The 20898-nt window shown below is 59.2% G+C and overlaps 1 protein-coding gene across 7 annotated transcripts in view; it reads right to left on the reverse strand.

Annotated features, from left to right (window-relative positions):
* Positions 1-20898, reverse strand: part of SYT2 (synaptotagmin 2) — a 73855-nt gene that overhangs the window by 23244 nt on the left and 29713 nt on the right. Inside the window, exons 1-2 of one of the 7 annotated variants that reach the window (XM_081487356.1) lie at positions 18497-18671; positions 1804-1964 (exon numbers count right to left, since the gene is read on the reverse strand). The exons of the other annotated variants lie outside the window; for them this stretch is intronic. The gene's annotated coding sequence lies outside the window, so the exon portion shown is untranslated. Of the gene's footprint in view, positions 1-1803; positions 1965-18496; positions 18672-20898 lie in introns of those variants that run through there. 7 annotated transcript variants of the gene reach the window in all.

A 20898-nucleotide genomic window follows, 5' to 3' on the forward strand; every position in this document is an offset into this window, starting at 1 on the left:
AAACTCAGCAGTGACCACAGGACTGGAAAAGGTCAGTTTTCATTCCAACCCCAAAGAAAGGCAATACCAAAGAATGTTCAAACTAGCGCACAGTTGCACTCATCTCACATGCTAGCAAAGCAATGCTCAAAATTCTCCAAGTTAGGATTCAATAGTATGTGAACTGAGAACTTCCAGATGTTCAAGCTGGATTTAGAATAGGCAGAGGAACCAGAGATCAAATTGCTAACATCCCTTGGATCATATAAAAAGCAAAGGAATTCCAGAAAAACATCTACCTCTGCTTCATTGACTACACTTAAACCTTCAACTGTATGAATCACAACAAACTGTGGAAAATTATTTAAGAGATAGGAATACCAGACCACCTTACCTGCCTCCTGAGAAATCTGTATGCATGTCAAGAAGCAACAGTTAGAACTGGACATGGAACAACACACTGGTTCTAAACCAGGAAAGGAGTATGTCAAGGCTGTATATTGTCACCCTGCTTATTTAACTTACATGCAGAATACATCATGAGAAATACTAGGCTGGATGAATCACAAACTGGAATCAAGATTGCCGGGAGAAATATCAACAACCTCAGATACGCAGATGACGCCACCCTCATGGCAGAAAGCCAAGAGGAACTAAAAGAGCCTCTTGGTGAAGGTGAAAGAGGAGAGTGAAAAGCTGGCTTAAAACTCAACATTCAGAAAACTAAGATTATGGCATCCAGTCCCAACACTTCATGGCAAATAGATGAGGGGAAAAATGGATACAGTGACTGACTTTATTTTCTTGGGCTTCAAAATCACTGCAGATGGTGACTGCAGCCATGAAATTTAAAGACAGTTGCTCCTTGGAAGAAAAGCTATGACCAACCTAAACAACATTAAAAAGCAGAGACATTACTTTGTTGACACAGGTCCATCTAGTCAAAGCTACGGTTTTTCCAGTAGTCATGTATGGATGTGCGAGTTGGACCTTAAAGAAAGCTGAGCGCCAAAGAATTGATGCCTTTGAACTGTGGTGTTGGAGAAGACTCTTTGAGAGTCCCTTGGACTACAAGGAGATCAAACAAGTTAATCCTAAAGGAAATCAGTCCTGAATATCATTGGAAGGACTGATGCTGATGCTGAAGCTCCAATACTTTGGCCCCCTGATGCAAAGAGCTGACTCACTGGAAGAGACCCTCGTGCTGGGAAAGATGGAGGCAGGAGGAGAAGCAGGTGACAGAGGATGAGATGGCTGGATGGCAGCATCGACTCAATGGACATGAGTTTAAGCAAGCTCAGGGGGATACAGGACAGGGAAGCCTGGCGTGCTGCAGTGCCTGGGGTCCGAGTCAGACGTGACTGAACAACAAATATCTTTTTAAACCTGTCTCCCAAAATAATGGAAATAAAAACAAATTTAAAAAAAAACAAATGAGAGGGGCGCCCTCCGCCCCCTTCTGAGTCTGTCAGAAGCTCTCTCTGCCCCTTTTTCACTTTAATAAAACTCTGCTTCACCAAAGCTCTTGAGGGTCAAGCCTGGTCCCTGGTCCCGAAGCTGAATCTTCTTCGGAGATCACGCATCCGACACTGTTCACTGTAAGCTGTCATCTTGGGGGCGCGTCCGGGATCTGCAGGACCAGGTAAGAACACGCCGAGCTCCAGCCTCTCGGCCTCCTCAGCGTACACGTTCTCTGCCTGACTTTGCTGGCTCTTCATGCGCTTCTGTGAGTGAAGGACACACCCTGCCCTGCGGTTTCACGGTGCCTCGTAATGACTGAAGGCAGCCCCGAAAAGGGGAGCCTTGTCGGGGGCTTATACCAACCTGCCGATGCCAAGAGACACCCAACGTCCCTGCAAGGGGAGCAGCCAGAAATGGGCGAAGCGTGTGGACTGAACTTTCCTTTCTTGGTCACCTTTTCCTGGTCTCTTTGACCATTTCACTTGATGACATAAATCAAAGCAAGATCCTCTATGACCCACCTCCTAGAGTAATGGAAATAAAAACAAAAGTAATCAAGTGGGACCTGATTAAACTTAAAAAGCTTTTGCGCAGCAAAGGAAACTATAAGCAAGGTGAAAAGACAACCCTCAGAACGGGAAACAATAATAGCAAATGAAACAACTGACAAAGGATTAATTTCCATTAATTTATTACTTAATAGACATTTCTCCAAAGATGACACGCAGATGGCCCAGAGGTGCATGAAACGATGTTCAGCATCACTAGTTATTAGAGAAACGGAAATCTAAACTACAATGAGATATCACCTCATTTCCATGAGAATGGTCATCATCAAAAAATCCACCCACAATAATGCAGGAGCCAGGATAAAGAGAAGGGAACCACTGACACTGTTGGGGGGACTAAACTGGCCCAAAGCATGAATAGTACCATTTGCAGCAAAACGGATGGACCTAGAGGGTGTCGTACTGAGAGAAGTAAGTCAGCCAGAGAAAGAGAAATATCGTATGACACCCCTTATATGCGGGACTTATTTACAAAACAGAAACAGATTCACAGACTTAGGGAATGAACTTACGGTTGCCAGGGGAAGGACAGGGGAAGGGATAGTTTGGGAGTCTGGGATGGCCACGTACACACTGCCAAATTTAAAATGGATAACCAATACGGACCTAGTGTACAGCACACGGAACTCGCTCAACGTCCCGTGGCAGCCTGGATGGGAGGGGAGTTTGGGGGAGAACGGATACACGTGTATGTATGGCTGAGTCCCTTTGCTATGCATCTGAAACTATCACAACATTGTTAATTGGCTACACTGCAAAATAAAGAGCTAAACAGCCAACATGAAAGTCTTGTCATCCAGGTTCTTATGAAGATCAGAGACCTCATTCCCGAGGTCGCTGCGGGAGAGCGCTGCTGGGAGGGGGCAGGGCCCGCGGGTGGCTCCCAGGCCTGAGGACTCAGCGGCCCAGACGGCGGCGGGGGGACTAGGCCCATTCGAGAGGGCAGGGGGCCAGGCCGACCAAGGCCCTGGGGTCCACCCCGCCCCACAGCCGGCGAGTCTCCCCTCCGCTCCCCACGCCCCAGACCAGCCGGCCCCGCGACAGCCATCTCCTAGGGGCGGCCAGGGCCCTTCACTCGGCCTGACGCCCACACGGCAGCCGGGCAGCCCAGGGGAAGCCCCGGCGCCGCTGTCCACGCTCGGAACCACGGCCCAGCGGCTCCCCGCAAGCCCTTCCCGTCGCCTCTGCCTCCACCGCAGGTCCCGCCATGTCGGCCACAAACCGCCGGCAAATTCCGGCCTCGGCCTGGACGCACAGTCGCGGCCCCAGGGGCTGTAGCCCCCCGGCTCCTCTGTCCGCGGGGTGCTCCGGGCAAGGATCCTGGAGTGGGTGGCCGCGCCCTCCTCCGAGGGGCTCTCCGACGCAGGGCTCATGCATCTGCACTGACAGGCAGGTTCTTACCACTAGTGCCACCTGGGGAGCCCCCCTTAGCTTCCGAGGGGCCCCTGGGCTCATGGCCCCACTGACCCCCCAGGGCCCTGCACCCCCGTTCCTCTGTCTCGGTGTGAGACTCACCCGGCAAAACACCAGCCCCGCCCGGAATGAACTCCGGCAGCCCCCACGTTCATGTGTGACCCCAAGGTGGGCGTCAGGGTGGCAGTGGCAGCGGGTGGGCAGGGCCTGGGTGGCGCCCCCACGGGCGCGGCCAGCGCCGGGGAGGTGGCCCTCACTGACCCCTCCTCCACAGGACCCAGGCGCCTTGGAGGGGCCCTGACCCCCACTGCCCGCCTCCAGGCCGGCAGCTGACCCCAGCCCCGCCCGGCAAGCAGTCTGCAAGGGGCTTCCCAGCCCAGCGCTCAGCCCTCACGCCCCCCGCAGTCCCCCGCTCCACACTGGGGTCGCCTGCAGCCTCCTGGCTCCTCCTGGAAGGGAACCCTGGAAAAGCTGCCCGCCCAGGCCAGCCTAGGACCCGCCCCTGGTGAGGGGGACCGGCTCTCCCTCACACTCTTGCCCCAGGCCCCCTCCGACCCCCTGGGCCCCGCACCCCCACAGCGCTGTGAAGAGAGGCCACCAAGCCCCGAGGACACGTGTGCCCGTCACGCGGGATGCCCCGCGACAGCCCCCTGCACGCCGCGCCCTGGTTTTGGCCGCAACACTGACTCCTCTGCTTCCCTCAAGCCCCGTCTCTCCCAGGCCTCAGTGACCCCGCTTGACAGGGACAGAGTAAAGAGACAAAGCAGGCGATTAAGTAATTGATTCCACCAGGGAGCTGTAAGTAGAAAAAGACATGAGAGACCCCTGTAAGTTAATGATCGCTCAAGAAAGCAGGCTGGCTTCACCGTAAAACCAAGCTAACTCGATCAGCAACAAAAGCATGCAACAGGAGCACAAGACACACCCCAAACAATAAAACCCCCACCCCACCCAGGGAGCTGGAAGTTCATGATCTCTAGGACATGCTAAAAGATAATGCTGTGAAAGTGCTGCACTCAATATGCCAGCAAATTTGGAAAACTCAGCAGTGGCCACCGGACTGGAAAAAGGTCAGTTATCATTCCAATCTCAAAGAAAGGTAATGCCGAAGAATGTTCAAACTACCGCACAATTGCACTCATCTCACATGCTAGTAAAGTAATGCTCAAAATTCTCCAAGCCAGGCTTCACCAGTATGTGAACGGTGAACTTCCAGATGTTCTGGTTTTAGAAAAGGCAGAGGAACTAGAGATCAAATTGCCAACATCCGTTGGATCATCGAAAAAGCAAAGAGAGTTCCAGAAAAACATCTGCTTCTGCTTTATTTTCTATGCCAAAGCCTTTGTGTGGATCACAACAAACTGTGGAAAATTCTTCAAGAGATGGGAATACCAGACCACCTGACCTGCCTCCTGAGAAATCTGCATGCAGGTCAGGAAGCAACAGTTAGAACTGGACATGGAACAACAGACTGGTTCCAAATCGGGAAAGGAGCATGCCAAGGCTGTATACTGTCACCCTGCTTATTTAATTTATACACAGAGCACATCATGCAAAATGCCAAGCTGGATGAGTTTACAGTCTTGACTATGGAATCAAGATTGCTGGGAGAAATATCAACAACCTCAGATATGTGGATGACACCACTCTAGTAGCAGAAAGTGAGGAGGAACTGAAGAGCATCTTGATAAGGTTGAAAGAGGAGAGTGAAAAAGCCATCTTAAAACTCAATATTGAAAAAACTACCATCATGGCATCCGGTTCTATCACTTCATGGCAAACAGAAGGGGAAAAGGTAGAAGCTGTGACAGTTTCTCTTAGGCTCTAAAATCACTGTGGACGGTGACTGCAGCCATGAAACAATAGAGGCCTTGGATAGGGATGCCCTGGAGCTTGGGGAAAGACAGTATCAGCATCTTAGTGAGGGACCGTGTCACGAGTTTGGTTAGAAGCAGTGTCAGGGTGTTAGTGTGAGAGCCAGGTCAGCAGGTAAAAAGAGTCAGGGCCTTACAAACACCACGAGGACTTAGAGAGAGGGTGGGGGACTGGGTCAGGGACAGGATCAGGGCCCTGGGGGAAATGAGCAGGGGACGTAGTGAGAAGAGTTGAGGCCAACATTCAGGGCCTTAAATGTAGACACGATCAGGGCTCAAGTGAGAAGTAGCTCAAGATACCAGGGACAAGCTCAGGGCCGCAAGGAGAGAGAGTGTCCGAGTCTCAGGAAGAGCATCAGGGCCCTGTTAGTGAGCCCTCAGGACATCAGCTCGGATCAGTAACAGGACTGAGTCAGGGCAAGCGTCTCAGTGTAAGCGAGAAAAGGACCGCGTGAGGACGTTTATTAAAAAAAAGTGAGGTCATTGGTTAAAGCAATGACCGGACCCTAGGAAGGGAGAGTTGTAAGCCATTAGGGAGGACCCGAGTCAGCCCACAAAGGCGGCTGTGGTGCCGGAGAGGACTCCTGAGGGCCCCGGGATGGCAAGGAGATCCAGCCAGCCTGTCCTAAGGGAGACCAGTCCTGGGTGTTCACTGGGAGGACGGATGCTGAAACTGAGACTCCAGTACTTTGGCCACCTCATGCGAAGAGCTGACTCATTGGAAAAGACCCTGATGCTGGGAAAGATTGAGGAGAAGGGGACTACAGAGGATGAGATGGCTGGATGGCATCATTGACTCGATGGACATGGGTTTGGGTGAACTCCGGGAGTTGGTGATGGACAGGGAGGCCTGGCGTGCTGCGGTCCATGGGTCTAGTCAAGGATATGGTTTTTCCAGTGGTCATGTATGGATGTGAGAGCTGGACGGTGAAGAAAGCTGAGCACCGAAGAACTGATGCTTCTGAGCTGTGGTGCCAGAGAGGACTCCTGAGGGTCCCTGGGACTGCAAGGAGATCCAGCCAGCCCATCCTAAAGGAGATCAGTCCTGGGTGTTCATTGGAAGGGCTGATGTTGAAGCTGAAACTCCAATACCTCGGCCACCTCACGCGAAGAGCTGACTCATTGGAAAAGACCCTGATGCTGGGAAAGATTGGGGGCAGGAGGAGAAGGGGACGACAGAGGATGAGATGGATGGATGGCATCACCGACTTGATGGACATGGGTTTGGGTAAACTCCGGGAGCTGGTGATGGACAGGGAGGCTTAGCGTGCTGCGGTTCATGGGGTCGCAAAGAGTCGGACACGACTTGGCGATTGAACAACAATATGTGCATTGAGAGTCTGTGGTGTTTGTGTGAGGCATCTGCGTCCTGTGTGGGGTGTGCATATGTGGTGCGCGGTGTGTGAGGTTCATCTGTGAGGTGTGTGTGTAATGTGTGTGTGAGGTGTGTGAGGTTCATCTGTGAGGTGTGTGTGTAATGTGTGTGCGCGGTGTGTGAGGTTCATCTGTGAGGTGTGTGTGTGAGGTGTGTATGGTACGTATGCAGGGAATGTGTGTGTGTGTGCATGTCATGTGTGTGAGGTGTGTATGCAGGGAATGTGTGTGTGGTGTGTGTTATGACATATGTGTGAGGTGTGTATGCAGGGAATGTGTGTGCAGTGTGTGTGAGGACCGCCTCCCTGATGACTGAGGGCGTGGCGTCCGCCCCGTCCAGCCTTGAGAAGGAGCCCTGGTGCCTCTGACCTCGACTCTCTCTCTCACGCACTCCCCCAGGCCCTCAGGTCCCCAGTCTCCCGCTGAGGGTTCCCCCCACTCCCCCAGGCCCCCGCTGAGGGCCGCCCAGGTGATGGCAGCGCCCGTCCCCCAGCAGCGGCAAAGCCCAGAGGCTCAGGCCTTGGTGGACACGCAGCACACAGGCTCCTCCTGACAGAGGACGGCCTCTGTGAGCGCCGACCCTGAGCCCCCGGCCCTCCCCTGAACCCCACCCCGGGCCATCCTCTCTCCTGGCAGCCGGGGCCCCCCCCGAACCCCACCCTGGGCCGTCCTCTCTCCTGGCAGCCGGGGCCCCCCGTGAACCCCACCCTGGGCCGGTCCTCTCTCCCGAGCTGCTGAGCTGTCCCGCTGTCCTCACTGGTGTCCAGACACAGCCAGGCCTCCCCACCTCTGGCCACCAGACGTGCACCGTCCAACCTCAACACAGGCGGCCCCGCTCTCAGCTGTGCTTCTGGGGCTCAGGTCATGCGGGGGTCCAACCCCATCCCCCAGGGGAGTGGCGAGTCCGGCCCCTTCCTCGAGGCCCACTCCACCCTCCAGAGACAAGGCTGCACGTGGTGAGGCCGCGCCGCCCGGACATCCCAGCCGAACCCCTGCAGTGCCAGCAGCTTCGGACAGGCGTCCAGCTCAGCAGCGGGGGGCACGGCTGCTGAGCCCTGGGGTCGTGGGAGCACAGCCACGGGGGCAGGAAGCCGGCTCCGGCGGGCACAGCGGCACGTGGAGGGTCGCTGTGTGGAGGCGGCATGGGGACAGGCGCGCATGTGGTGCAGAGAGGGCAGCCCTGAGGGCCCCGCACAAGGCACACTGCCCTCCATCTCAAGAGGACAGCGCTCCGCTGCGGCTGGTCTACCCCGGCCCTGCAGTCTCCATGGCGCCGCCTGAGGGACCACGGGGCAAAGGCACCAGGACCGGCTGCACCACCGGGGGCTTTCTGGCAGAAGCGCCCCGAGCCGGGGGGTCAGGGAAGGCCCTGGAAGACACCGACCCGTTTCAGGCAAGAAACTCCTCCCCTGGCAGGAGCGGCCTGTGAGGACCACAAAACAAGACGGGAGGGCTCACGGCCACCACTCCAGGAGATGGGGGGACGGCTGGCCCCCGGAGTGACACAGCAGGCTGCCGCCCACGGGGGCACGCTCCTTGGAGCCTCCTGGGCCAGGATGTGGAGTCTCCAGGCTCACACTCTTGGGAGCATCCTGCCCAGGCAGAGGACCGTCCTCTCGTGATTGCTGGGGACTCTGCTCCCCCTAGTTGGGCCAGCACGCCACCTCCAAGGTCCACACATGGCACATCCACGGCCACGAGGGCAGGAGGCAGAGACCTGCCCCAGGTCACAGGGCCAGGGAGCGGGCGACGGGGCGCTCAGCAGGGCAGGGCTGACGGCGTAGAACCAGAGCCCTCGCTGAGACCCCAGCGTGGCGCCGTCAGACTTGCGGCCCCGGAGGTGGTGACGGGGCCTGGCGCCTGACGCTTCCGTGAGCAGAGCTGGCCTGTTCGTGGGTTTCTGACACGCACTCCAGGCGTCTAGCTCGGTCCCGCCAACAGCACCTCACTCTTCGTGATGCCCAGACACCCAAGCAGGGTCCGTGTGGGGGAGACCCCACCACGCCCCTCCCAGCCCAGGCGCTGGCCGGCGGCTTCCTCTGCTTCTCCTCCAACTCCAGGGGCACAGGGGCCTGGACTCGGGCAGCCGGACCGTCCCTGGGTGGGCCCCCCACGTCATGGCATGGGAGCACAGACGCAGGCCCAGAATGAGGGGCATCTCAGCATTTGATGAAACCCTGACGGACGGTGGCTTTGTGAGGGGGTGAGTGCCCTGTCACTGGGGGAGTTCAAGCTGAGCATAAGACCACTGCTGGCAGGACACAGAGGGGACCCAGCACTGGCTTGGATGACCTTCAAGGCCCCCTTTCCAATGACCTCTAAATCCCTGACGTCTGCACCCCAGCTGGGCTGCCCAGTGGCCGATTCCCCAGGCAGCCTGTCCTCAGGTTTGGGGGAGCTCAGTGGTTCTCTTTACAACATCACTACTCACAGACAGCCTGCGGGGTGTTAGAACTAAATACAAGATAGAGATCAGGCTTGAAAATTTCCCTAAGCAGACAAAACCATGTAAGCCATGTAAGCAAAAGTAAATCTAGCTTATTTCACAAACATAAGCAAAACTTAACTTAGGTTACTTCTTGTAAATGCCTCTGACAATCATAAAAGAAACACATCTCTTCCTAAAAGTGGTAGCAGACACAGGCAACCTCACTTTGTCTTGCTTCGCAGGCATCACGCGATTCACAAATGGCAGGTCACGGGCAGCCCTGTCGAGCAAGCCCTTCTGCACCATTTTGCCGACAACCTCTGCTCACTCCGTGTCTCTGTCACATTTTGGGAATTCTCACAACATTCCAAACGTTCACTATTACTGGATTTGCCGTGATTTGCGAGCAGTGATCTTCGATATTACTGTTGCAGCTGTTTTGGCATTTTTTAGCAATAAAGTGTTTTGTAATGAAGTGAAATGAAGTGAAAGTCGCTCAGTTGTGTCTGACTCTTTGCGACCCCATGGACTAGACAGCCCATGGAACTCTCCAGGCCAGAATACTGGAGTGGGTAGCCTTTCTCTTCTCCAGGGGATCTTCCCAACCCAGGGATGGAACCCAAGTCTCCTTCATTGCAGGCAGATTCTTTACCAGCTGAGTCACCAGGGAAGCCCAAGAATACTGGAGTGGGTAGCTGTTCCCTTCTCCAGGGGATCTTTCCAACCCAGGAATCGAACTGGGGTCTCCTGCATTGCAGGCAGATTCTTTACCAACTGAGCTATAAGGAAAGCCCGTTTTGTAATGAAGGCACGCAAAATGTTTTTACGGAGCTGACGCTATTGCACACTGGAGAGACTGCAGCCTGGGGTAACCTAACTGTTCGACGTGCGGGTCCATGTGCCTGTCTCCACTGCAGTCACTGCTTTTAAAGCCAGTATTATTTTATTACTACAAATTTTTTTTTTTTTTACACTGACTAGGTCTTCGGCGTGTAGAGTCTTGATTGCAACACATCGGCTTCTCTTTCGAGCACAGACTCTGGAGTGCAGGCTTAGCTGCCCCACAGCATGTGGGATCCTAGGGCTTCCCAGGCGGCGCGGTGGTAAAGACTCCACCCCCCAATGCAGGGAACGCAGGGGACACAGTTCAGTCCCTGGGTCGGGAAGATCTCCTGGAGAAGGAAACGGCAACCCACTCCAGTATTCTTGCCTGGGAAATCCATGGACGGAGGAGCCTGGTGGGCTAGTCCATGGGGTCGCACAGAATCAGACATGACAGCACACACGGGTGCGCACGCCTGTGTGGAATCCTCGTCTCCTGACCAGGACTGAACCCACTTTCCTGCATTGGAAGACGGATTCCTGACCACTGGACCACCAGGGAAGCCCCTGCCGTCACTGCTGAGCAAAGCCTTGCTGTCTGGGAACCTCGCTGCGATGACCAACCAAGGTGTAGGTGGGTACCCAGCACCAGACGCGCCATCCTGGGGCACCGAGCCCAAGTGTCTCCTTCGTCTTTGACTTTGGAAGCTCCGAGATCACAGACTTGGGCGCGTGGGACGAGACGGCCTTCACTCGTCCTCCGGGGCCAGCTGCCAGCTCACAGAAGGCACTTCCCACCCTGGACCTCCTTCTCCCCAGCAGAGGTGCTGCTGACCCTCTGCAGGTTAAGGCTCTGTGACACAGGGCCTTTTCATACTGTTCACGGGGTTCTCCAGGCAAGAATATTGAAGTGGTTTGCCATTCCCTTCTCCAGTGAACCATGTTTTGTCAGCAAGGAGAGCTAACCAGTCCATCCTAAAGGAAATCAGTCCTGAATGTTCACTGGAAGGACTGATACTGAAACTCCAATACTTTGGCCACCTGATGCAAAGAACTGACTCATTGGGAAAGACCCTGATGCTGGGGAAGATTGGGGGTGGGAGGAGAAGAGGACGACAGAGGATGAGATGTTTGGATGGCATCACCGACTCAATGGATATGAGTTTGAGCAAGCTCCGGGAGTTGGTGATGGACAGGGAGGCCTGGCGTGCTGCAGGCCGTGGGGTCGCAGAGTCGGACACGACTGAGCGAATGAACTGAACTGACACAGGGCCTGGGTCTCAGGAACAGCGCAGATGGAAGGTTCCAGGAGGTGGGGAGGGCGGAGTGGAGGGCCCAGGAGAGGCCGCAGACTGGACGTGCAGAGGGAAGGTGCGCGGTGGCTGCGCCGCCCCGCTGATGTCGCCAGGCTGGCTGGCAGGTTCACAGTGGGCTAAACACACACCGGGCACCTGCTGTGTGCTCAGCACTTTTCCACGAACACCCCAGACCGCGGAGGAGGGCCAAGCGTCAGAAGCTGGCTGGTGCGGGACTCCAGAGCAGGGCTCCATGCGGCGATGGGCTCTGTCCTGGCTCGGATCCAGGGGCCCCCCAGCCCACGGCAGGGGTGACAGATGGGGAGGGGGTCTGCAGTGGGTGCCCCTCCTCCCGCCCACCTGGCCAGTCAGCACTCCTAGAGGACGGAGCTGTGCGGGGGCCTGGGTGTCCCCCGCTGCTGTGAGGCAGTGCAGAACCTCAAGGAGGAGAGAGCCGGGCAGAGGGAAGGGGCCTCTCCCCAAGTCAGGAGGGCAGTCAGAGGTGGAGTCCAGACACCCCGCTCCGGGGCCGGGGTCTTCTCTGTCTCCTCTTAAGAAGCACGTGGGAGGCTTTCCATACTGGGGGGCATGGGAGTCCCTAAAGCCCCACATGGGGACAGAGGGTGTGGGGGTCTGGTCACCTCCCCAAGAGGGCCAGCAGTGGCGGGGAGCGCCCCCAGAGATTGGCACTCAGCCCACGTGTCGGGTTCAAGTCCAGCTCTCGGGCGAGTGTTCCTTATCCTAGAAAGTGAATAACGACAGTACCTTCTGCACAGAGAACTGTGCTGACGGACAGGGCCACCCACATGCGGGGCTCAGAACAGGCCAGAGTCACCGGCAACTTGAAAAATAGGTGAAAAATAAGAACCGTTGTCCTCAGCCTTCATGGGCACTGTGCCAGGACCCCTCAGACACCAAACCCACGGATGCTCAAGTCTCTTATACACCTGGCACACCTCCCTCCTGGGCGCTCTAACTCACCTCTAGATCACTGCTAACATCTCATACAATGTAAACACTGTGTAACTAGTTGTAAATACAATGTAAACACTATATAAATAGTTGTTGGCATGTGGCAAAATCAAATTTTGCTCGGAGAAACTGTTCAGAATTTTTCTCAATATTTTCACTCTACAGCTGGTTGAATCCTCAGACGTGGAGACCTGCAGATACAGACAGTGACTGTGTACCACTTGCCCCAGCAGTCCCACTCCTAGGCACATCCCCAAGAGAAATGACAGGCGTCCTGTCAAAAACCTGCCCTCAAATGTTCACTGGCATTCACCTCGTCAAACACCAGAAAAACGCCATCGACAGATGGAGGAACACACTGCGGTTTATCCCTGCCTCGGGACAGCTCTCAGCAGCTCAGAGGAACAGAGGCCTCGTTTGCGACACGCGGACTGACCTTGAAAACAGAAGCCAGTCACAGAGGACACCAGGTGAATGATTCTGCCCACATGAAACATCCAGAGAGACAGACTGACAGAGAAGAAGGCAGATTATCCCCCAGCTGGAGCTCGGGGAAGAGGGGGACAGGAGTGACCACTAACGCATCCGGCTTTCTTTCTGGGTGACCGAGTTCTGAAGTGAGGTGGGGTCCCGGCTGCAAAACTCCGGGCTGAAAATCAGATTGTGCACTCAGCTGAGTGCGTCGTGCAGCACGGAAGTTACATCTCAGTAAGGAGTTTTGAAAAGTAAAAAATCTGGGGTCTTCCCTGGCGGTCCAGCGGTTAAGACTCAGCCTCCTCTGCAGGGGGTATGGGTTCAATCCCTGATCAGGGTTAAACTGAGTTCCCAGATGCTGCGTGGTGTGGCCAAAACAAGAGTAAAACCCGGTAAACCTGCAAGGGAGGGGGCTTTGATCAGTTTTGAGAGCAGGGAGACGGGGCCAGGGAGCCCCAGCAACGGCCCGCAGCCGGCCGCAGGGTCCGACTCAGGACTCTGAGTTATGGAACTCCACGTCCGAGGTTCTTCCTGAAGCTTTTCCCAAATCCAGCCTGAAGCCCAAACATCCAGGGAAAAGCCTCCGCTCCCCCCCACCGAGCCCTCAGGAAGTGCTCCCACCTCTTAATGCTCTTCCAGCTTCCCGTGGGATCTGAGGCCATGGCCAAGGTCACAGGGGACAGGCACCCACCCGGGACCCTACACTCCAGCCCCGGCTGACACGTTTAGGAAGCGGAGGTGGGGGTGGAGGAAACGCAGCATGCTCTGGGGCGCATGCACTCCGGGGGTGAGGCAGCAGTCGAGCTGGGCTCCTGGTCAAAACCTCTGGGCAGAGGCCCAAAGGTTGATGGTGGGAGAAGGGGACGACAGAGGATGAGATGGTTAGAGGGCATCATCGACTTGATGGACATGAGTTTGGGTAAACTCCGGGAGCTGGTGATGGACAGGGAGGCCTGGCACGCTGCAGTCCATGGGATCGCAAAGAGTCGGGCGCGACTGAACTGAACTGATGTCTTTAGAGAAATGTCTGTTTGACTCTTTTGCTCGCTTTTTGATCGGGTTGTTTATCTGGCGTTCAGCTGCGCGAGCTGCTTGCATATTTTGGAGATTAATCCTTTGTCAGTGGTTTCATGTGCTGTTCCAAGTGTTTTCAATAAATTAGTCACAGCCCTGCAGGAGGCAGGATCTGGACACAAGTGCCTGGCACCCGGGTGGCAATGCTGAGCACCTGTGAGGTGCCAGGTCCAGAGCCCCCAGGCCCCACCCGGACAAGTCAGGGCCCAGGAAGATGCAGACGTCCACTCTGGGCCGCACTCTCACCTGAGGCCATGTGCTGGGGCCCCAGGGATGGGCTGCGAGCTCCTTCTGGCCAACAGGCTGCCTGGCCCAGCTGGGCCCAGCAGTGGAAAGCAGGCGGCAGGCCGCCTGGAGGTTCGGGGTGCGGGCCCTGCCTCAGTCTCCCACCGCTGCCCCAGGTCCACAGGGCACATGGCCGGCCCCACGGCGGGAGGTCAGCCTGGCTCTCTGGTCTCTGGGGGCAGGTGGCACAGCCAAGGCCTTCCCACAAGAGGCAGGGGCTCGGGGCTCCACCCACATCCCCCACCTGGCAGAGTCACCACATGGCAGGAAGCCCCCCTGTGCCCACCGAGCCCCTCCTGCTGCAGCGTGGCCCCGGGGGGGAGGCAGGAGCGCCCTGCTTCCTGAAGCCCCCTTTGTGAACCTGCGAAGATGCGATTCTACCAGCAACAGAGAGACCACAAAAGCCACTGAAGTCCAGTCCCTGTCCGTCCAGGAAGTTGGGGGGCTCTGGCCGCCCTCGCCTCGGCCCTTCCCCAGCTTCAGGACACAAGACAAGTGAGCAGGATGCAGAGAAGGACAATGAGGAGATAAAACAAAGGCAGGCACAGAGGCCGCACAGCCTGTCTCGACCTGACAAGGACTTTCTCCATGTCGTCCCTGGGCTTGGGGGCAGACGAGGGAGGAGCTTGAGCCCCGAGCAGGGCCAGCCGCTCCAGGGCCTTCCTGCAGGGCTCCCCTCAGCAGGGAGACACACAGGGGTCAGGGTTGGTGCGCGGGTCCAGACACAAAGGCCGATCAGCGTGCCTCCCCCACCGGCTGGCTCAGGACCGAGGGCTGACCCCAAGGCCCGGGCCCGCCGCCTCCATTTCCAGAAGCTCTGCCTACGCTCCCACTCCAGATCAGAGGTCTCTCCCTCGCTCTGCAGACTCTGACGGCCACAGCAGGGAGGCCTCTTTCTGCCTTTCCGTCCTCTTGGCCTCCCCTGAGCCCCTGGGTTTGTTTTCTGCATTTTGCTGTCCGGCTACCAGGCGGCCTGTGGCCCCAGAGAAGCGGGCAGCGGCTGGCGTCGCTGGCAGAGCGCGGGCGGGAGCGCGAGTCTCCGGCTCCGGCCACAGTGGCTGACCCTCTGGGCCTCTTGGGCCTCAGTGTTCAACCTGGGAACGCTGCCCTCGAGGACCTCACATCCTTTCTGCTGCCATCAAAGCCCCTGGACCTTGTGCTTTGAATTTATAAGAGACAGAAAACGACCGCTTGGTTCCTAACAGGGAGAGTGGATGGGCGGCTGGCCTGAGGGCCCACCGGGCAGGTGCAGCCCCTTCTCCGATGCCCACGTGCTGTGTGACCCCAGGCAAGGCATGCCTCCTCTCTGAGCTCTGCTTCCCCTTCAGCAAAACCAGACGCTGAAGGGACGGTGCCCGAGGCGCCCCCAGCGCCCTAGGCTGCGGCTCACTCAACACGGCCGGTGGACGGTGAGGCCTTTTCCCCAAAACCCTTCTCTAAAGCCCCTTCTCCTCAGACTAGCCCTAGGTGGAAGCTGCCGGGCCTCTGCTTGTCTCCTGGGCCCTGGGGCCTCTGCTGGCCCAGACTCCTCTCTGCAGACTCGCCCCAGCCTGCAGCCCCCAAGCGTGCTGACGGCGGCGGGGCGAGGGGCTCTGTCCCCGCTCTGCCTTAGCCTGCATCCCCCATGACGACACAGAACCTCAAAAGGCCACTCCCCGGGCAGCACGCAGCGCACTCGTTCTCACTAAGAGCTGCCCACACCCCAGGCTGCTGCTGCTGCTAAGTCGCTTCAGTCGTGTCCGACTCTGTGCGACCCCATAGACGGCAGCCCACCAGGCTCTCCCGTCCCTGGGATTCTCCAGGCAAGAACACTGGAGTGGGTTGCCATTTCCTTCTCCAATGCATGAAAGTGAAAAGTGAAAGTGAAGTCACTCAGTCATGTCCGACTCTTCGCGACTCCATGAACTGCAGCCCACCAGGCTCTTCTGTCCATGGGATTTTCCAGGCAAGAGTACTGGAGTGGGTTGCCATTGCCTTCTCCAACACACCCCAGGAGCTTATGTGAATTATTCTCTGACTAGCAGGTAACAGTGTTCCCAGTTCACAGACGCCAGAACTGAGCCTCCGAGAGGTCAAGCCCTTTTCCCAAGTTCACACGGCGAACAGGAAACGGCCAAGACCGGCGCCTGGGTCTGTCTGCTCTTAACCATCAGCGGTTCCTGCCGAGGAGATGTCACCACCGCCCCAGGTGGTCACAGGACCCCAGCGGGGGGGGGGGGGACTCCGCCCCCTGCCTCGGCAGAGCAGACCAACGGGCCCTTCAAGCAGCTAAACCAACCTTGTCCTTTGCAGTTGAGTGCACCTTGCCTACGGTCACACGGTGAACCTGGGGTAACGCCACTCCCCACCCCAGGGCAGCCCGCAGTCCACACTGGCACCCCAAAATCCTGGGGGTCCTCCCCCCACTGCCCTGGGTGCAGACGCGCTCCGGCTGCTCCCTCCAGGGGCCAGCCTCACCCTCTCTTGGCCCCTGTTGGCTCCTTCCTGGAAGGTTCTGGAGCAGATGGAGTGAACCCATCTTGCAACCTCAGAAGGGACGGGAGGTGGGGTGGGGTAACCAGTGGAAAAGAGGCGTGAGATTAAAGTCAAGCAGCAACTTTCTCGCCCATGAATTTTCAGCCGCAGAACCTCTCTAATGGTCCAAGAGAGACACATAGACAGGGAAGGAGGCAGAGCCACCGCCCCTTCTGCAGGGACGCCGGCGTGGATGGGAGACCGCACGGCAGGTCCACCCCGCCCCTCCTCCGGCACCCCCCCTACCCCCTGTCCACCCCGCCCCTCCTCCGGCACCCCCACCCCCTGCAGGTACTTAGCGTTCTCACGGGCAGCGGCTACTCAGGACTCAGCACTGGACGAAGCAGGCACACGTGTCGCTCATTCACTCCTCACAGCAACTAAGACAGCACAGCTGTTCTCACTTCATCAAGACAACTAACTGAAGCCCAAGGGTGTCGAGCACCACACTCAAGGTCACACAGCCACTAACTGGTCCCCAAGGACGCCTGCCCCTGGCCCACTACACCCAGCATCTGCCTTGAGGGTCTCCACTCTGCAGACAGACGTGCGCTGGGAATCCCAGGGCCTCGGGCCCCGCCCAGCCAAGCCCACTTCTGATCAGACTCCTTCTGGAACTGCAGCCACAGGACGGCAGGGGTCCCAGGAAGTCATCTGGTTGGACCCCTGCGATGTACAGGCAAGGAAAGCAAGCAAGGGGCTTGCCCAAGGCCACACAAGATCACAGGAATGAGAAGCAGCACCTAGAATTAGACTCAGGCCTCCTATCTTAAAGCAGGACCCTCCCCACAGCACCCTGAGGCCCACTGAGAAGCCACGGCTCACCTCAGCTGGAAGAGAGCCAGCGCACCCCAGCAGCCTCGGGCTAAGCTCCCGTGTCCTGGGCCATCACAGTGCGGCCTTTCAAGTCACCCTCATCAACTGGACACAGCGTGACCTTGGGAGGCCCGTGACACCCCCTGAACCCTCAGGTCTCCTGTGCCGCACTGGGAACCCTTCTGGGGGAAGGCTCTGCCCCTGCAAGGAGGCTGTGTAGTGTTGGAAACCGTCTCAGGCGCGCTGCCTTGGGGAGAAGGGTGCTGCAGTTCTCTCCAGAGGCTGGGTCACCGAGGGCTGTACCCCCATCCCCTCAGCGCACCCACCGCAGGCAGGCCAGCAGGACTGGGAGAGACTCAGTGGTCACCATAAACTCCAACGCCCCATTTCCCAGATGATGATACTGAGGCCCAGCAGGGTAAGACAGTTGTCCAAGGTCACAGGCGGGGTTGGCATGGAAGCTTCCCGACTCCCCCTGGCACGCCAGGAGCGCAGTTCCACACCGCCACCCGCCTCCCAGGATGGCAGCGCGGATCCCCTGCAGAGGCGGGGAACGGAGGCGGCGCCCTGCTAGGCGGCCCGGCCCGGCAGGTGCGCCCGTGGGCTTGCTGGCCCACCGCCCTGCCCTCACACACCCCACCCACTCCCCACCAGGACATCGCATCACCTGAAGGCTCAGAGAGGTGCGGCAGCTCGTCCAAGGTCACACAGCAAAATGAGCACAGCCTGCGTGCCTACGGCCCCCCACCCCCACCCCCACCCCACCCCGGTCTCCAAGCTACGCCGCTCGCCGGGATCCCGGGCCCTCGCTTCTCCACGTACTGGCCGCGCGCTGGCTGGAGTAGGAAAAGTTTCTGGGAGAGGAAGGGGCGGAAGACGCCGCCGCCCATCCCAGACCCGGACGGCCGCGGCCAGGCGAGGGGCGCAGAAAGGAAGCGCGCTCCGCGCTCTGCCAGGTCCCCGGCGGGGTCCCGCGCTCGCAGCCACTCTCCGCCGCGGGGTTCCCGGGGTAATTCCGGATTCTCCCCGGGAACCATCAGGGTGCTCCCGGCGCGCGCGGACTCCCGGAGTGCCGTCCCCCAGCGCCCAGAGTCCGAGCGTCCCAGGCGGGCGTCCCCGGCCAGGCCACCCGCGCGCCGCTCTTACCCGGGGACGGTTCGGCACGGCGGCCCGAGCTCGCGGCGAGGGCGGCGGGCAGGACGCCGCGCTCCCGGAGCGCAGGCCCCTCTCGGCGCGTCCCGGCGTCCGGTCGCTGCGGCTCCGCCCGCTCCCTCGCGCCGCAGTAGTAACACCTGCCCCGCGCCCGCCGCCCGCCAATCCCGAGGCCGCTCTCGGCCGTCCGCACGCGGCGCGGGCCCGGCCTCCCAGCGCGACCCCCGCCCCACGACCCGCCCCACTCGGGCCCGGGGAGGGGGCGAAGTTTGCGGTGGGCGGGGCCGGCCGCGCGCCCCCGGAGGTGCCCCCGCGCGCCCCCGGCGACACCCGGCGCGCCCCGCCATCCACGGGCTCTCGGAGCCTCTCGTGCGCCGGGATTGGCGGCGAGGGGCGAGGGGCGAGGGGCGAGGGGCGGCGGGCGGGCGCCTCCCCGCGCTCGGGGATCCGCTCGCGGGCGGGAGGGAGCCGATTTGCTCCGGGGCTACGGATGAAGGCTTTCCTGGTCGGGAAGAGAAAAGGGAGGCGAAGAGGAGCGGCGGAGACAAAGGCTGGGGGAGGCGGGGGGCGTCCGCCCGCAGCCCGGAGCCCAGGCTCTTCCCGCGCCGCGGGGGGACAGGACGCGGGCGGAGGGGCCCTGCGGGGAGGGCACAGGACCGCGACCCCGCTCTCAGAGGGGACCTCCGTGGGGCCTCTCGGGGAGGCCGGGCCTGGGCCCCCCACCCCAGCATAGCGGCCGGAGGGGCAGCGGGGACGAGGAATCCCTGAGTCCCTCCTCCGGCCCCGGCACCCAGCGCCCGGACCTCCGGACCCGCTCAGCCGCGTGGAACTTAGCTGGTGGCGGCGCACCCGCCCCGCGCCCGGCCTCGACCCCGCCCCTCCGCTCCGCTCGCAGGAGCTCCCTCCTCTCTGCTTGCTCCCGGCCTGCAGACTCAGGATCCGGAATCAAGTTTGAGGTTTCACCCTGGAAGTGACACCCCCACATCCGGTGTGTTGCGAGAGAACTTAGCCAGGCTCCCCGGGGCGCCTCACCTCTGCAGCGTCAGAGCCGAGGAACCCCCGGAACCCCCAGCCCTGCAAGCCCTTGTGTCCCCTCCTCCCTGCGTCCCCAGCCCGCCAGCCACATCGCCCGAGCGGTCACCGCAGTGCGGCGGTGGCACCGCGCTCGCGCTGGGCACCGACCAGCCAGGCACCGGCCAGGTCTGCGGAAAACGCTGACTCGGGGTTTCCAGGCTGCAAGCGCGGGAGTGTGTGCCACCTGCACTCCTGGCTGGGGACGCGGCGTGGAGACCCGCTGGTCAGTTCTGCTGACCCCTCACGGTGCCTCCCGCGGGTCAGGGGCTCAAGGTCAGCTGCTGGGCAGGAGGGGAGGTTTCCTCCTGCATCAAGCCCCGCCCGGGCTGCTGGTCACCACACAGAGGGGTCCTGCCCCCTGGAGGTCGCTCTTCAGTCCCTCCCTGGAGAGAGAAAAGCTTCTCCCCTGAAATCCCACAAAGTGTCTTTTCCGGGGGGAGGGAAGGAGCTGAAAGTCCCACAGGCTGGACTCTGGTTAGAAGCTTGGCATTTCCTGATGCCCAGGGTCCAGGGACGCCACCCTGCTTGACGACAAAACTTGTGGTTTAACGATTGGACCATGATGCTGCTTGGACGAACGGGGATGAAAGAAATGGCCCTCATGGCTCCTTCTGGTAAAACAGAGCAAAAGATCCGCTGAGCGTCACTCAAAGCTGCCTCCAGTAAAGTGATCCAAGGAGGCGTGAAATGGCCTAATTACAGAAAACAAGGCATTTATGGAGGGCTGTCTGCTCCTTTGAGGGTAGAGCTCCCTTCAGCCCGCCCTTCCTCCCTGGGATGGGATACTGAACGGGCAGGGGATGCGGCCACAGGCTGGCCTCGGCTAGACTGGGCGGTAGGAGCCCCGTGGCCCCTTGCGAAGAGGAGCTTAGAAAACCTCTCACGCACCAGAGGATGCTCCCTGGGGCAGGGTGGTCAGGACAACTTCCAGCCTTGGTTTCGCTTGAGCCTGGAAACACTCCCAAGAGGCAGCAGGGTGGGGGGGCAGCCTTCACCCTGTCGGCCCCAGGAAGCCCCTAAAGGCTTCACGAGCTTGCATCTCGGGGTGCAGTGCGGTGCGGTGTGGAGCTGGGTCCTGTGACGCAGACGCCAGCCCTCCCCTAGTCTGCGTGGGCGTGGGGCACACCTGTGGCGACGCCTGTCCCGGGGGCTCCTTCCCTCCCTCTGTGCCCCCACCCGACCCTAGTCCTCACTGGACGCGGTCCTGCAGCCACACTGGCTCTGCCCCCTGCCCTGGGCTCCAGCTGCACTGCGAGGGCAGTGCTCCTCCTGCCACACAGAGCCTCTGCCCACGCTGCCCTCCGCCCACACTGCCCTCCGCC

The sequence above is a fragment of the Giraffa tippelskirchi genome, chromosome 5 (assembly GCF_054371585.1).
Source record: "Giraffa tippelskirchi isolate mGirTip1 chromosome 5, T2T-mGirTip1v1.2.pri, whole genome shotgun sequence".
NCBI classification, from domain to species: Eukaryota; Metazoa; Chordata; class Mammalia; order Artiodactyla; family Giraffidae; genus Giraffa; species Giraffa tippelskirchi.